The following is an 11434-nucleotide window of genomic DNA, read 5'->3' as shown; positions in this document are numbered from 1 at the left end:
TGTTAGTTCTAAAAGGTCTTGTAGGTCTTCATAGAACTGTTCAACTTCAGCTTCTTCAGCATTACTGGTTGGGGCATAGACTTGGATTACTGTGATATTGAATGGTTTGCCTTGGAAACGAACAGAGATCATTCTGTCGTTTTTGAGATTGCATCCAAGTACTGCATTTTGGACTCTTTTGTTGACCATGATGGCCACTCCATTTCTTCTGAGTCATCTGAGTTAAATTCACCCATCCAGTCCATTTGAGTTCGCTGGTTCCTAGAATGTCGACATTCACTCTTGCCATCTCTTGTTTGACCACTTCCAATTTGCCTTGATTCATGGACCTGACATTCCAGGTTCCTATGCAATATTGCTCTTTACAGCATCAGACCTTGCTTCTATCACCAGTCACTTCCACAGCTGGGTATTGTTTTTGCTTTGGCTCCATCCCTTCATTCTTCATTGAAATAACTCCAATTAGTGGAGTTATTTCTCCACTGATCTCCAGTAGCATATTGGGCACCTACTGACCTGAGGAGTTCCTCTTTCAGTATCCTATCATTTTGCCTTTTCATACTGTTCATGGGGTTCTCAAGGCAAGAATACTGAAGTGGTTTGCCATTCCCTTCTCCAGTGGACCACATTCTGTCAGATCTCTCCACCATGACCCACCCGTCTTGGGTTGCCCCACAGGCATGGCTTAGTTTCATTGAATTAGACAAGGCTGTGGTCCTAGTGTGATTAGATTGACTAGTTTTCTGTGAGTATGGTTTCAGTGTGCTTGGCCTCTGATGCCCTCTTGCAACACCTACCATCTTACTTGGGTTTCTCTTACCTTGGGCATGGGGTATCTCTTCACGGCTGCTCCAGCAAAGTGCAGCCATTGCTCCTTACCTTTGACAAGGGGTATCTCCTCACTGCCGCCCTTCCTGACCTTCAACGTGGGATAGCTCCTCTAGGCCCTCCTGTTATACCTTAGAGTTTATTTTTAATGTACATATTCAATAATGTTTCTATGTCACCTATATATTTGCTTATTTGTGCACTTATATATCTTGGGAAAGACCCTGATGCTGGGAAAGATTGAAGGCAGGAGGAGAAGGGGATGACAGAGAATTAGATGGTTGGATGGCATCACTGACTCCATGGACTGAGTTTGAGCAAATTCTGAGAGTTGGTGATGGACAGGGAAGCCTGGCTTGCTGCAGTCCATGGGGTCGCAAAGAGTCGGACATGACTGAGTGACTGGACTGAACTGAACACTTATATATACACTGAATCCTTAAAATTGTTTTTGTGAGATTTCCCTGGTTGTCCAGTGACTATGACTGCCTTCCCATGAAGGGGCTCGTGGTTCGATCCCTAGTCGGGGAGCTAGTATCCCCCATGCCTTGTGGCCAAAAAAACTGAAACATAAAACAGAAGAAATAGTGTAGAAAATTCATTAAAGGCTTTAAAATAAAGTCCACATCAAAAAATTTTTTTGATGTTTTTGCAAGTAGGAATTTATAATAAAAAATGTGGATAAAACTATTCTAAAAGATTTATGGATTGATCAGGAATCTGTTGACAAGGATTCAGAAAGTTCTTGAGGAACCAGTTTTATCTCAGTCTGTGTCTGACAGTTGAGTAGAAGCTCAATGGCTAATACTTAGGACACGGCCTGGGCTTTTTCTTAAAGACCTGGACAGATAGTCTATTTGCAGATACCTGCCTCAGAAAGACCCTTTTGAAATTGGCTTGATAAGAGCACATTTTTGTGATGCTGTAGAGAAATAAGACTAAGAGCAAGGTAAGCTCTTTTCAAACTGTAAACAAATGGCTGATTCCAGTGATTTTTTTTCTGTCTTATTAAGTTGTCAACTATTTGGACACTCATAACCTATGAATGGAATTGAAACCCTGAAAATCAGTAACCCCATCTTACAAGACTCTGTAAGATCTTTATATGATGGAAGCCCAGACACACCATGGTCTGCTATGGAGGCAAGTGTTTTCTTAGTAACCAGTTCACCAAAGAAGCTAAATATGCCCATACGTATAGCATGCTGAAGTGACATCTAATTTTTAATTTTGAAACTATGCATCGTTGAAGCATCAAAGTCTCTTGTCACTAATCACATATTTCTGCAAATTGTAAAATAAAGGGCATTTTATTATGAACTCCAGGTGTATGTTTAGGTCAGAACTTTAGTTGTACTTTTTTCAAACAAAAATCTTTGGGTCTGGACTTCCCTGGTGGTCCAGTAATTAAGACTTCACCTTCCAATGCCAGGGGTGTCGGTTCAATCAGGGAAGTAAGATACAACATCCATCACGGCCAAAAAATACCAAAGCATAAAACAGAAATGACACTGTAATGAATTCATAAAGACTTAAAATGTTCTGCATTAAAAAAAAAATCTTTTTAAAAAATTTGCATTTAAAAAAATTAGAAGGGGGGGCAGAATAAAAATTTGCTATGCCACACCTACCTGGAAATAAAAGAAAAGAACATTCTGATGGTTTAAGAAGTCCATCAGATATATGGGTTTAAGATAGTTTTAGAGTGAAACTTGATTTTTGCTTTGATATTTGAGCATCCTTTAACCTGAATTCCCTTAAAGTAAAGCCAGCAATGACTAGGAATAGATGAGACCAGACTCATGAAGACTAGGCTATGTGGCATTTTTATTCCACACAATTGGGAAAATCAACAGAAATTCAAAATCGCCTTTCTGTGCCTTCAAGTAACAAGGGATTTGAGCATATCTAACACGATCACCACAAAATCAAATAAACTAAAAATAGTTTTCTTGGGAGACCAATAGGGAAGTCCCCTGGGAAGACTTTCCTTCATGGGAGTCTTTGGGGCATCAATGATGGAACTGTCGCTGATTTACAACTTTTTCTCATTGAGAAGACCAACGCCAGACAAGGTCCATAAGCCCGAGGCAAACTCTTTAATCATATTCACATATCCTTTGGGGTTCTTTTCCATTACTCTAACTGCTTATTTTGCATTAAGTTTGGTTTGAGAGCCAGTGTTCCCTCCTGAATTAGGTTAAAGGGGGGAAAAAAAAACAAATAAAGGGGAAACTTTACAGGAGATTGAACACAGAATAGCTCTCTCCCAGGGTCCCAGAGGTGAGTGAAGTCTGAGTGAATCAGGAATAAACTCTGACAGCCAATGAGCAGACCTCAAATTGGCCCTGAGTCATTCTATCATCATTTTATAATTACATCTTCACATACGGTGGATTTACACGTGTTAAGATTCATTTAGAAATGGCACACGAGCCCCTGCAATTTGGCATTCCAGTTAGAGCCCCAGTGTATCAAACACTTGATTAATAAACTCTGAAGGGTTGAAATGATTCTCTGTCATTAATCATATTCTCTTCTACCTCTATATTACCTGAAATCATTAGAGGAGAAGAAATTCTAAAGTGTAATCAGCTACCAGCATGTTAATGCAATGACTAGCTGTTTAGCCTCAAACAGGCAAAAGAAATTAAGTAAGCAGGAAATTACACTAGATGTGGTTTTTATTTGAGGGCAGATTGTGGGGAAATTCTTCTTTCAAGCAGGGGCTATCTAATGAAAATCACCTATGAATAATAATTAAGAGAATTTATGACTGTAAACAAGTTCATCTACAAGAATGAATCTGAAGAGCCTGTTGTTGCTTTGGGCACAAGGAAACCCCATGGTAGCAACTCAGGAATTTATCCCAAGTTTTTTGTGTGTGGTTTTATTTGTGTATATTGTGTGTGTGTGTGTGTGTGTGTGTGTGTGTAGCTATTGAAAATGAACCATGCTAAAGCAGCAGGAAGATTTTCTTTTACATCATCCATTATTCATATTCACGTACATTTAATTCACTCATCAATCAGTGCTACTGGGAGACAGTGTAGTTTCCTTGAGGGATGGGTTTGTCTATATTTCACTGAGATCAAGTAGCCTCAGAGTCGAGGTGTTTAAAAAGATTGCAGCAAAATTTAGGACATAGCGGGTACAAAGTCATACAATGTACCTCAGCTGGTCGATGTAGACTATTTCCTCTATCAGGAATGTAGTTAGGTGCACAAGAATTAATGTCTACTTGCAAAAGTGTAGAGGATAAAAGATTTTTACAAGGCAAAGGGAACAAAAATCTTTTGAATCAGACGAGCTGAATCACTGTGAGGGTTGAATCCTGATGTTGAAAGAGATTTTAATATTCAGACTGGAGTTGGGAAGAGATATCTACTTTGAACCAAATAATTGTATGTGCACTTTGTTTCTTGTAATCTAAACATTAAATTTTTCTAGTGTCAAAGATCCTGAAAGAGCAACCCGACTCTCTAACTTTGTGCTACTGTAGTTATTCCTTTTTTTATTTTTAAAAATTTCATTGGAGTATAGTTGATTTACAATGTTGTGTTAGTTTCTGCTGTACAGCAAAGGGACCCAGTTATATATATATATATCTACTCTGTTTTAGATTCTTTCCCCACATAGGTCATTACAGAGTACTGAGTAGAGTTCCCTGTGCTATACAATAGTTCCTCATTATCTATTTCATATAGAGTAGCATGTATATTGAAGAAGGCAATGGCACCCCACTCCAGTACTCTTGCCTGGGAAATCCCATGGACGGAGGAGCCTGGTAGGCTACAGTCCATGGGGTCGCTAAGAGTCAGACATGACTTAGTGACTTCCCTTTCACTTTTCACTTTCATGCATTGGAGAAGAAAATAGCAACCCACTCCAGTGTTCTTGCCTGGAGAATCCCAGGGACAGGAGAGCCTGGTGGGCTGCCGTCTATGGGGTCACACAGAGTTGGACACGACTGAAGCGACTTAGCAGCAGCAGCAGCAGCATGTATATATCAATCTCAATCTCTCAGTTTATCCCTCTCCCCTTTCCCCCTTCTGGTAACTGTAAGCTTGTTTGTATACATGATGACTCTACTTCTTTTTTGAAAATAAGTTCATTTGTACCATTTGTTTAGATTCCCCATGGAAGCATATTTCTTAAATGCTCTTAGCTAACTACGTTACCATCCTGTGATGTGCTAGGCTGCTATTTCTTGGATTATACACTGCTGAATATCTTATTTTCCCTGATTATTTTGTATTATTGAATTGGCCCTAGAAGTTAATGAAGCTCAGAACGGAAAAATGGATATATATACACACCCCAAACCCACACTTCTGCACACACCCAACAGTTCAAGCAGTTCAGGGGCCTTCTCTCATTATTTATAAAGTGAATGTTTGGGCCAGGTGACCTCTGGATGGCCTCCAGCTCACACGCTCCAGGAATCTTCACTGAACTCAAAGATGTAAGCTCCAGGAAGGCAAGGAGTGTGGATTTCCTGCTCACTAAATTTTTAAAGAACATTTACATCCATTACTTCATTGTTCCCACAGCAATCGTATCAAGCAGGAATATCAGACTGATAGCTTCATTTTACAGAAGGGAAATCTGAAGCCAAGAAGTTAATAGTTTTCCAAATCTCATAAGCCAGAATCTCATCCCAAGTTTCTTTTTTTTTTTTTAAGATTTTTTGATGTGGACCATTTTTAAAAACTCTTTGTTGCATTTATTACAATATTGCTTCTGTAGTTTATGTTTTAATGGTGTTTTTTTGGCCTTGTGGTATGTGGGATCTTAGTTCCCTGACCAGGAATTAAACCTACAACCCCTGCATTGGAAGGCTAAGTCTTAACCACTGGACCATCAGGGAAGTACCACAAGTCTTTTCATGCAGAATTATATCTTGGGTATAGAACCAGTGGTATCCTGGTGAAAGTTTGATAGTCTTATCTCTGGGGATATATATATACACACACACACACATATATATATACATACACATATATGTAAATATTACTATACATATATTTGATTAATATATATGACTGCTGCTGCTGCTGCTAAGTCGCTTCAGTCATGTCCGACTCTGTGCGACCCCATAGACGGCAGCCCACCAGGCTTCCCCATCCCTGGGATTCTCCAGGCAAGAACACTGGAGTGGGTTGCCATTTCCTTCTCCAATGCATGGAAGTGAAAAGTGAAAGTGAAGTCGCTTAGTCGTGTCTGACTCTAGTGACCCCATGGACTGAAGCCTACCAGGCTCTTCCGTCCATGGGATTTTCTAGGCAAAAGTACTGGAGTGGGGTGCCATTGCCTTCTCCAAATATATATGACTAATATATATCAATTGAATGTATTGATATAAAGAGTATGTAAAATACAATTTAAAATGACAATACACATATTCATTACTCTTTCTTGTAAATTCCTTTAGCCAACTGTTTCCTACAGAATGCTTCTGTCTTTGCATTTGAAGCCAGCCTACCATCTAAATTCAATCATGATTTGACAAACTGGGCTTCCTCCTAACTTAATAGCTCTCTCCTAATAAATTTATTTTCACTAAATCTGATATGTGATGTACAAAAAACTATTTCTCATCTTTGTGTTATATTAATTAAATTGAAACCTTTTGCAACTTCAGCACTAAATCAACCCTCAATTTATTGTGTCTGCTGATTTTCGTGGTATAAATATGCTGTGGCCAAGTTCAAGACATCAAGGTGACCTGACTGAGCACAGATTTGGGAAGAGACATATAAGGACTTGGGGCTTCCTCGATGGCTCAGCAGTAAAAAATCCGCTTGTAAGGCAGGAGTCGCAGGGGACTCAGGATCTGGGTTGGGAAGATTCCCTGCAGAAGGAAATGGCAACCCACTCCAGAATTCTTGTCTAGAGACTCCCAAGTATGGAGGAACCTGGCGGGCTACAGTCCATAGGTTCATAAAGAATCAGACACAACTGAAGCAACTCAGCACACACACATACAAGGACTCATGGTTGTATAGTGTCTCCACTCTACGGATACAACAGACATAAATATATTCAGCACTATAGGCAATGGTAAAATGTTGTAAAGTGATTAGGAAGTAATGAGTTTCAAGCATTTATTAGATTTGCCTTTAATATAAGCTATTTAATTGATGTTGACTGCAGCTATGAAATTAAAAGATGCTTACTCCTTGGAAGGAAAATTATGACCAATCTAGATAGCATATTCAAAAGCAGAGACATTACTTTGCCAACTAAGGTTTGTCTAGTCAAGGCTATGGTTTTTCCTATGGTCACGTATGGATGTGAGAGTTGGACTGTGAAGAAGGCTGAGCGCCGAAGAATTGATGCTTCTGAACTGTGGTGTTGGAGAAGACTCTTGAGAGTCCCTTGGACTGAAAGGAGATCCAACCTGTCCATTCTGAAGGAGATCAGCCCTGGGATTTCTTTGGAAGGAATGATGCTAAAGCTGAAAGTCCAGTACTTTGGCCACCTCATGCGAAGAGTTGACTCATTGGAAAAGACTCTGATGCTGAGAGGGATTGGGGGCAAGAGGAGAAGGGGACGACAGAGGATGAGATGGCTGGATGGCATCACTGACTCGATGGACACGAGTCTCAGTGAACTCCAGGAGTTGGTGATGGACAGGGAGGCCTGACGTGCTGCGATTCATGGGGTCGCAAAGAGTCGGACATGACTGAGCGACTGATCTGATCTGATTTAATTGTAAGCTTTTATAGTTCAAGTTTTAATAATGACTGTGTTTAACAAGGAGAAGGCAATGGCACCCCACTCCAGTACCCTTGCCTGGAATATCCCATGGATGGAGGAGCCTGGAAGGCTGCAGTCCATGGGGTTGCAAAGAGTCAGACACAACTGAGTGAGTTTCACTTTCACTTTTTACTTTCATGCATTGGAGAAGGAAATGGCAGCCCACTCCAGTATTCTTGCCTGGAGAATCCCAGGGACGGGGGAGCCTGGTAGGCTGCCATGTATGGGGTCTCACAGAGTCAGACACGACGGAAGCGACTTAGCAGCAGTGTTTAACAACCAGGTTGCAAAAAATCCTGAGAATTGAACAATTAGCTCAAACAAGGCCACCTGGACCTTGCATCCCAAGTAATTCCATGCTTTCTAGGCTTTACTCTTGGGCCTATCTGGAATTAAGTATATTTGACCTTAAGATGCTCCTGATATTTTTGTTTTGTGGTGGTGGCTGCTGTGCACCCAGGTAAGTGGTATGAATATGGACATGACAGACTCTCTGAATGAGGCTCTCTGAGCCCATAGTGTATTCGCTTCCTCTACGCTGCCATCATTCTGGCTTCAGAATGCGTTACCTGTATAAATGTGACCTTTTGAAATCTCTAATCCTATAGCCATGTAAAAGCCAAAGTAAACTAACACGCTAAAATGAAATAGTATTCTGACTGCGTCTCAGTGCAGGATTTGATTGTACATTTGGTCTGAAAAATATCTATATACACACATGTATATGCATATGTTGAGGTCAACAGAGGACAGTAAAATGATCCATGTGGATGAATGGTAACTTCTCTTTTCGCATGGCTGCAGATCATCCTTAGCGAACATAATTTTTCCCTATAAAGGGTACTTATTTATCATACAATATTCTTCTCAAAGTTCTATCTTTATTCCCTTTCCCAGTTAAAGGCAAAAAACTAAGAATGGTGAGGGGGATTCACGCACATCTCTATTGAACAATTGACTGCCTATCGTGGACAGGGTTCTAAGATGTGCCCCCTCAAATTTCCACCCACAGGAGTACACCTCATGGGTAATCCCTTTGCTTTGTGTGTAGATCCTGTGAATACAACAGGCTATTACTTTAGTGCTTTACTGCTAATCAGGTGATTTGAGTATTTCAAAAGAAAAATCATTCTGAGTGGACGTCACCTGATCAGAGGACCCTTTAAAAGAAGGCGAAGTGTCATAAAAATGTGTTCTTGCTGGCCCAGAGCAATGCAAATAGCCAAGCTTTGGACTACCTATCAGGACCATGTGGCATGGAACTGTGGTAGCCTCTAGTTACTGAGAAATGTCCCAGGCTGGCAGCCAGCAAGAAAGCAAGCATAGTGGTCATACTGATTCAAGGAAATGAATCTGTCCACAACCAGAATTTGAAAGAGGATCTTGAACCTCAGATGAGAGGTTCACAGCCCCAGCTGATTTCCCTCTGGTGAGAGCAGAGCAGAGGACCTAGATAACCCATATCTGGACTCTTGACACATGAAAACTTCAGCATCATATATTTGTGGGTTTTTTTAGGTCTCTAAGTTTGCTTACGCAGCAGTGGAAAACTAATACATTGTCCGAGGTGCCCACAGACTTTAATTCCCTTTAGATTTCTTCTTGACTTTCTCTAAATGGACCCATTATCTCTTTATGTCTTTTTAATTGTATCATTTAAAATCAATAATAAAATTAATTTTAACACAATCTAAGAAATATTTTTATGAATGTGTAATGCGCTATCATCTTGTGCAATAATGTAGAGTAATGTATTTTTTAGCAGGAAACTAACTTTTTGAAGGGATAAAATATATCCCAATATCTAGCTATCATTCATCTGTGAATGGCCTATATACACTGAAGACAAAGATCCTTACCTGCTACAGCTTCCTAATCTCATTGTGGCATCTCCCAAGGACTCATTTGGTAGTGATTCACATTTAGGAAAAATGTACAGTAAATGTCATTCAAGTGATTTAACTAAAGGACATTGGTGCCACATCTGGAATTCTGCCCTCTCTCTTTCATCATCTTTCACTCCCTCTCCTCTGAATCTTTTTCATCAATGTACAAACCTATTGCTTTCTCTCACTTTCAAAAAATGGTGCTGGGAAAACCAGACAGCTACATGAAATTAGAACATTCTCTAACATCATATACAAAAACAAACTTAGAAGAGATTAATAACCTAAATGTAAGACCGGATACTATAAAACTTCTAGAGGAAAGCATAAGCAGAATAGTTTTCCTTTGACCCCTTTCCCCCTAAATCTAAATTTCCTGTTCAGTTCAGTTCAATTCAGTTCAGTCCCTCAGTCGTGTCCGACTCTTTGCGACCCCATGAATCGCAGCACGCCAGGCCTCCCTGTCCATCACCAACTCTCAGAGTTTACCCAAACTCATGGCCATTGAGTCGGTGATGCCATCCAGCCATCTCATCCTTTGTCGTCCCCTTCTCCTCCTGCCCCCAATCCCTCCCAGCATCAGGGTCTTTTCCAATGAGTCAACTCTTTGCATGAGGTGGCCAAAGTATTGGAGTTTCAGCTTTAGCATCAGTCCTTCCAAAAAACACTCAGGAGTGATCTCCTTTAGGATGGACTGGTTGGACCTCCTTGCAGTCCAAGGGACTCTCAAGAGTCTTCAACACCACAGTTCAAAAGCATCAATTCTTTGGCGCTCAGCTTTCTTCACAGTCCAACTCTCACATCCATACATGACCACAGGAAAAACCATAGCCTTGACTAGACAGACCTTTGTTGGCAAAATAATGTCTCTGCTTTTGAATATGCTATCTAGGTTGGTCATAACTTTCCTTCCAAAATTTCCTGTACCCTTTCCTATTTTGGCAGTGTCTCACTCATTCTAGGTGTTCAGGCTTCCTTTTTTCCCTAACATCCCCATAGGGTCTGAAAGCAAATCTTATGATTGCTACTTCCAAAAAGGATCCAGAATCTAACCCCTTATGAACACACCCACCATGGCCTTTCTGTCTGCACCATCGTTGCTCACCTGAAATATCACAGTGGTCTTCAGACTGATTTCCAGCCACTTCCTTCAGTCTTCTAAAAGTTACCGACAAACATAGCATCCACGAAAATATTATGAAGCACATAATTTGGATTATTTCTCTTTACAGCCTAAGAGTCTTCTTTGCTTCTCATCTCCATCAGAGACAAGCCAAATCATTAAATGGTCCCATATTATCTTAGCCCAACAGGATTGCTATCATCTCCCTCTGTGCTCCCTCTCTGTTAGTCTTACTTAGCTCCACTCATACTTCCCCCTGCTGTTCCCTATGCATGGAATGATCTTTCCTCACAAACCTTTGTATCTTATTCTCTGATGTCCTTCATATCTTTGCTTCTTCCTCATTGAAGGTTTTCTTAAATAATATTTTTAAAATGTATTTTTGATGTGTACCATTTTTAAAGTCTTTACGGAATTTGTTATAATATTGCTTTTGTTTTATGTTTTAGTTTTTTTGGGCACAAGGCATGTGGGGATCTTAGTTCCCCGATCAGAGATGGAACCTGTACCGCTTGCACTGGAAGGCGAAGTCTTAACCACCGCACCACCCAGGAATCTCACTGAGGTTTTTATTCACCATCTTATTCAAATCTTAATAAACCTGATACATCTTGATACTTTCTCTTCACCTTTCTTGCTTTATTCTCCCCATCTTTATCACAAATAAATATGTTAAAAGCTTAACTCACTTATTTATTGACTCAGCGCCTCACCTTAAAATATAAACTCCATGAAAGCAAGTATGTTAGCCTATTCTGGTCACTCGACATCTCCAGCACCCAGAAAAGACACATTATAGATGCTCAGTAAACGTTTGGAAATTCCTTATTAGCAA

The sequence above is a fragment of the Bison bison genome, unplaced genomic scaffold, assembly GCF_000754665.1.
Source record: "Bison bison bison isolate TAMUID 2011002044 unplaced genomic scaffold, Bison_UMD1.0 scf7180017864105, whole genome shotgun sequence".
Classification (NCBI taxonomy): domain Eukaryota; kingdom Metazoa; phylum Chordata; class Mammalia; order Artiodactyla; family Bovidae; genus Bison; species Bison bison.
This window is presented reverse-complemented; position numbering follows the sequence as displayed.